Here is a 7267-nt window from a genome sequence, read left to right as displayed (position 1 = left end):
AACGCTGAAGCTGAACGTGCAGTACAGACGGTGAAAGGTCTCCTAAAGAAAGCAGACGACCCCTATCTTGCTTTGCTCGCTTACAGGGCTACCCCTCTCGACAATGGGTATAGTCCAGCGCAGCTTCTCATGGGGAGGAGACTCCGCACAACAGTGCCTATCCTTCCTGCTTTACTGAATCCTGCCCTTCCAGATAGCGAAGCTGTTAGGTTGAAAGAAGGGGAGAAGAGGACAAAAGATGCACAACGCTACAACCTTCGGCATCGTGCAATGAACCTTGACAGACTGAATCCGGGATAGGACCAAAAGAACGCAGGAGCTATCATTGGACATCACACCACTCCACGATCGTATCTGGTGGAAGGACCCAAGGGGACCATCAGACGGAACCGTCGTCATCTCATCCCTATGGGATCCTCGCCGGAGCAGAGTGGCCGTGGTACAGCAGAGCCATTCCTAGGGGGTGTTCCGGAAAAACCTACAGCAGAAACATCGCAGCAGAGTGTTCCAGAACCTGCATCTACTCCTACTCCTAGAACCAGGTCTGGGAGGGCTGTGGTAAGACCAACTAGGTTGGACCTATAATTTTGTTTCCTAGAGACATTACAGAGACTTTAATGAAAAAAGAGAATGTTACTGTATGTGAAAAAAAAAAAGTGTAATTGGAGCGTTTTGGATATGTTTTATTGTATTGTAAATGTTCAAGTCAGTTGCAGGGCTTAGGTTAAGGACAGTACAGGATTAGTATAGGATGGATGTCTGAGTATTTATATTGAAGTGGATTGTTCTAAGGGTAAAATATGTGTGTGTGTTTGATTGTTTGGTACAGGCCCATATAGGAGCAGACCTTCCAACCACGAGGCAGAATAATCCTCAAGGTCTGTTGAATCAATGGCAGTCTACCCATTGATTCTAGAAAGGGGAGATGTGGTGTGATTGTATTATGAGAGAACTACAGGGTCGACAGGCTATGACGTCACGAGTGTGCGACGGAGCGGGAGACACAGTGGGAGTAAGCTAGAGAGGTGACACATGCGTGACTGGGCTATAATAACGTTACAAAGTACAGCTGGACTCGCGTATTAATTAAGTAACTCGACATGTACTATCTACACTTCTGTTAAAATGTAATAATAACTTATTCTTCTGTTGTTTGATACTTTGCGTAAGTTTTGGCTGATAATACAAATGTTGGTATCAAGCCAATACCAAGTAGTTACATTGGTCATATTCAAAGTCCTTATGGGTCCAGGGATGAATTCTTTGACTTAATAAACAGTAAAAATAGACAAAAGATTTTGTGATAATAATGATAAAGTACTTGATGTATTTAGAGTCAATGTATGTAGCCACCCATGGCATTTGTTTACATTCAGGAATGCTAGCTTGCTGTTAGCGGTGAGCTATTGTATCCTTCTAGGGTGTGTAGTGAAGCATGTTTAGTTATTCCTCGTCCTGCAGTGATAATGGTACTTCTAAGAAACTTACTTTTTTGTCGCCATGTAGGCGAGGATTAGTAATTTTGAGGTAGATAAAACACGCTGGCTTGCTAGCCATGTTTAAAACACCTCTTCCAGAGCAGCGCGTCAGTTTGAAAAGCATCAAATTTATTGTTAGTTTTTAAGCCAAATTGCTTCGATTCTCCCTTTTCTGTCACCACATAGTTTCTGCTTGTAAGTACACCCTGTGTGCGCATTGTTTAACAGGTGCTTCTTACTCGTTTTACCAGCAATGTCACAATGGGATGACGATACCACTTCATGTGGCTTTATATTAGAGTTGTGGCGTTTGTATTTGTTGTGGCTTTTGCACTCGTGCTGTACCTGAAAGTTGTTGTGTTGTCATTTATCAGTCTTGTTGCGTTTGTCAGCGACCTCTCTCAGCCACCGTAGGTCTCTGCCATTCTTGTTTTGATGACTTGAATAACATTTAACGTCATTATCATTAAAAATGTTTCACTTCATATAAAGTCTGCCTTTCTTAAACCCAGTGTTTTCCTTTTCTTGTATCGATACAAACGATTGATATCCTTTTAAAATGATGTTGGAGCGCCATCTCCGGGTTGGAGAGGAGATCCGGCCCCAAGTGGAGGAGTTCAAGTACTTCGGAATTCACGAGTCAGGGAAAAGTGGATCCTGAGATGCGGATCCTGGATCGATCCGTCTGGCAAAGAAGGAGATGAGCCAGAAGGCTACGCTCTTAATTTACCGATCGATCTACGTTCCCATCCACCCCTATGGTCATGAGCTATGGGTTATGGACGAAAGGACAAGATCATGGCTACAAGCAGCCCAAATGAGCTTTCTCCCCTGGGTGGCAGGGGTCCCCTTACAGTCTGGTAAGAATGCGCTCCAGACGCTTTCCTGGGGAGTTAATTAGGGTACACCCGACTGCTAGAACACCACGGGGAGGACCCAGGACACTTCGAGTGTCTCAAAGGGCTGCACAAGCCACAACATCCGCGGTACAGAGCCCACATTAGTGCAAGGAAAAACTCACCCCAGTGGGACGTCGATGTCAATGACTATGAGAAACCTTGGAGAGGACCGCATATGTGGCGTACCACTAGATGGAGCCAGTGTACCATACCACCAGTGGCACCAAAGTTTGAGATTCCCTGCACTAGACAATATGTATTGGACATACTTTGGTGTTAATTTTGAGTGAATTTTGTTGAACAATCTCATTTAGTCACATACAGTGTCAGTGCGATACGATATAGGATCGACTTTATTGATACCACATTGGGGAAGTGATGTGGTTGCAGTGCAAATACAAAAAGTCCACAAAAACAAGGTAAAAAAAAACACTTGAAAAAACACATCAAAGGACATAAAAAAATGTTGAAACAACACAGAGCTGATGAAACTGGCTGTCACGACATACGGCTACACAGTAAAATACATCGAAAAAAACAAAAAAAGGGCAATAAATAATATATATTGTGCAGATAAGATATTGCATCATGCAAGGACAACAAAAACAAAATACCATTGCTCAACAGACATTTTTCCACCAAAGGAACCTTTTCAGGAACTTTCCCACTTACCCGGATAATTAAAGTTCCCCCTTTGTTCCCACCAAAAGATTGATTTGGTTCTTCAGGTTTCTGCCAGCTAGAACTATTTCTTACCATTCTTTCATTTAAGTACAAAACATATATTAAACTAAATTCAAGTTTGATTAAAAAAAGAATAGAAATAGTTTGACATGAATAAAAAAGTGTAAAAAAGGTTGGTAATAGGAGGGCAGGGGCCCATCCATCCATCCATTTTCAACCGCTTATTCCCTTTCGGGGTCGCGGGGGGCGCTGGCGCCTATCTCAGCTACAATCGGGCGGAAGGCGGGGTACACCCTAGACAAGTCGCCACCTCATCGCAGGGGCCTCAAAATAAAATTCTGCTTCAGGCCCCCATTTATATCGGGGCGACTCTGGTTTCCAGGACCAAATTATTGTATAAGAAATGACAACAGGAATTTAACACTTGCCTGCAAACTGTTGACTATGTGTATTGTGTACTTGGTATAAATATTTACTGTGTGTTGTTGGCAATGATGCTTGATTTACACAAAACGTTTGCACATCAATTATAAATAGTTTCATTTACAGAGTACACTCAACTTAAAGGCCTTTTTTTTTTTACGTTACCTATCATTAACAATCCTTATGTGAGAAAAACCCGTTTTCTCTTTTTTTAATGCATTCTAACTACTGAATTAGTTAGCAAAAGTCAGCCAACAAAGGATCCATTTGAACCGCTCTATTCTGTCTTTAAAACCCTCTAAAATATCCAAAAACCTCCATTAAGAGTTTATGTACAAACTGTGTGTATATATGTAGTGTAGTAAGTGGATGTGAATGTTGGAACGGTTCAAATCTGTTGAGAAATGTGGGATGCGGAGGATTTTGATATTGTCCATTCATTTTCAATGGAGGGAAATTCCTCGTAATCGTGGAATTTCCGGAACAGGGAAAGAGGCTGACTTGAATTTGCAGGGTGAGTGGAGTGTGTGGACGTTGGAACGGTTCAAATCGGATGAAAAATGTGGATAATGCAGTAGACTGTGTATCTCCCATTCATTGTCAATGGGAAGAAAATTACTAGAAAACTGGGGATTTTAGCAACGGGACAACATGGGAAATGATGTGGTTAGCCGACATATGGGAAGGACAGTGTGGGTTGATGGTTGAAAGGTCGGAATCAGGAAAAAAACATTTTTTAGCAATTTTGATTGTAACTATGAATTCGTCTATTCATTTGAATGGGAATTTTCTGGAAATTTGGGAAATTCTGGAAATTTGGGATTTTTTTTAAATATTGATACCACCACAATTGTTCTAGAAAATATGAATGGGTTGTTGTTGGAATTTTTCAAAACGGTTAAAAATTGTTGACATAGTGACAGCTTGAATTTAAATGGGTATTTCAGAATTTCGGAAAAATCGGGAGTTTGTACGAAAGGAAAAATTGTCGTACCAATTAAGAATAATGTTTTGAAGGTGGAATGGTCCAAAAACGGTTGAAAAATGTGGCCTATGAGAACTTTCCAGGAAGAGGTGAAAATAAGGCTTTGGAAAAATAGGAATTTTAATTCCTGGAAAAAAATGTTGAACTTGGAAAATAGTAGTTTTACTGTCCAAGGTAAGCGGAGTGTGTAGATGTTGGAATGGTTCGAATCGGTTGAGAAATGCGGGATATGGAGGGTTTTGTATATTGCCCATTCATTTTCAGTGGAGGGAAATTCCTAGTAATTCCAGGTGATCAGGGAATTTTCGGAACCGGGAAACATGTTGGCTTGAATGTCCAGGGTGAGTGGTGTGTGTGGATGTTCAAATCGGATGAGAAATGTGGAATACAGTATGCAGTAGATTGTGTATCTCTCAATTATTGTCAATGGGAAGAAAATGACTGGAAAACTGGTAATTTTGGGAACGGGACCACTTGGGTAAATGATGTGGTTGGAATCGGGTAAAAAAGATGGCGCTAAGTTTTGACAATTTTGGGTATTGTATAACTATTAATATGTCTATTAATTTGAATGGTAATTTCCTGGAAATTTGGGAAATTCTGTAAAACCTGGGACATTTTTTCTTGATACTAACACAATTGTTCTACATAATATGAATGGGTTGTTTTTGGAATTTTTCAAAATGGCTAAAAATTATTGACGTAGTAACATTTTAAATTTAAATGGGTATTTCTGAATTCAGGAAAAAACGGGAATTTGTATGAAAGGAAAGATTATAGTTTTGTCTTCCCAATTAAGAAGAATGTTTTGAAGGTGGAATGGTCCAAAAACGGTTGAAAAATGTGGACTGTGAAAACTTTTCAGGAAGAGGTGAAAATATGGCTTTGGAAAAACAGAAATTCTTGGAATTTCTGGAAAAAAAAATGTTGAACTTGGAAAATGGTAGTTTTATTGTTCCAGGTGAGTGGAGTGTGTGGATGTTGGAATGGTTCAAATCGATTGAGAAATGTGGGATATGGAGAGTTTTGTATATTGCTCATTTATTTTCAATGGAGGGAAATTCCTGGTAATTCCAGGTAATCAGGAAATTTTCCGAACCGGGTACGGTTCAAAACGGATGAGAAATTTGGATTATGCAGTAGACTGTGTATCTCCCATTCATTGTCAATGGGAAGAACATTACAGGAAAACTTGGAATTTTGGGAACGGGACAACATGGGGAAATGATGTGGTTGGCCAACATACCGTATAGGAAGAACAGTGTGGGTTAATGGTTGAAAGGTCGGAATCGGGTACAAAAAAATGGTGCAACTTTTTGAGAAAGTTGGGCATTGTATAACTAGGAATGTCCAGTTTCAGGAAAAAACGGGAATTTGTACGAAAAGGAAAAAAAAAATCCCAATTAAAAGGATGTTTTGAACGTGGAATGGTCCAAAAATGGTTGAAAAATGTGGACTGTGAAAACTTTCCAGGAAGAGGATAAAATAGGGCTTTGGAAAAACCGGAATTTGTTGAATTCACGATGGGAGAGGGGTTAGTGCATCTGCCTCACAATACGATGGTCCTGTAGTCCTGAGTTCAATCCCAGGCTCGGGATCTTTCTGTGTGAAGTTTGCATGTTCTCCCCGTGAATGCATGGGTTCCCTCTGGATACTCCAGCTTCCTCCCACTTCCAAAGACATGCACCTGGGGATAGGTTGATCGGCAACACTAATTTGGCCCTAGTGTGTGAATGTGAATGTGAATGTTGTCTATCTGTGTTGGCCCTGCGATGAAATGGCGACTTGTCCAGGGCTTTCCGCCCAATTGTAGCTGAGATAGGCGCCAGTGCCCCCCGCGACCCCAAAAGGGAATAAGCGGTATTAAATGGATGGATGGATGGAATTTGTTGAATTCCTGTAAAAAAAACCTTGAACTTGGAAAATGGTAGTTATATTGTCCAAGTTGAGTGGAGGGTGTGGATGTTGGACTGGTTCGAATCGATTGAGAAATGTGGGATATGGAGAGTTTTGTATATTGCCCATTTATTTTCAATGGAGGGAAATTCCTGGTAATTCCAGGTAATCAGGGAATTATCGGATGAGAAATGTGGAATATGCAGTAGATTGTGTATCTCCCATTCATTGTCAATGGGGAAAAAAATCACTAGAAAACTGGGAATTTTGGGAATGGGACAACATGGGGAAATGCTGTGGTTAGCCGACATATGGGAAGAACAGTGTAAGTTTATGGTTAAAAGGTCGGAATCGGGTAAAAAAATGGTGCAAAATTTTGACATTTCTGGAAAATCGGGAATTTTTAAAAATATTGATGGTACCACAATGTTCTAAATAATATGAGTGGGTTGGTGTAATTTTTCAAGACGGTTTAAAACTGGATGTAGTGACGTAGTCTGAATTTAAATGGGTTTTACGGAATTTTGGAAAAACTAGGAATTTGTACGAAAAGAAAAATGACGTTTTTTTTGTCTCAATTAAGAAGAATGTTTTGAAGATGGAATGGTCCAAAAAAGTTTAAAAATGTGTACTGTGAAAACTTTCCAGGAAGAGGTGAAAATAGGGCTTTGCAAAAAACAAGATTTCTTGGAATTCCTGGAATTTTTTTTTTTTTTTGGGAACTTGGAAAATGGTAGTATGATTTTGCAAGGTCAGTGGTGTGTGTGTGGATGGTGGAACGGTTCAAATCGGTTGAGAAATGTGGGAGTTGTGCAAGTTTGAAAAATGTCCCATTTATTTTCAAAGGGGAAAAAACACCCGAAAAAACACAAATTCTGGATCATGCAAGAGAATTTTTTTTT

This window comes from Nerophis ophidion, linkage group LG02 (assembly GCF_033978795.1).
Source record: "Nerophis ophidion isolate RoL-2023_Sa linkage group LG02, RoL_Noph_v1.0, whole genome shotgun sequence".
NCBI classification, from domain to species: Eukaryota; Metazoa; Chordata; class Actinopteri; order Syngnathiformes; family Syngnathidae; genus Nerophis; species Nerophis ophidion.
The sequence above is the reverse complement of the archived record's forward strand: the minus strand, read 5'-3'. Positions refer to the sequence as shown.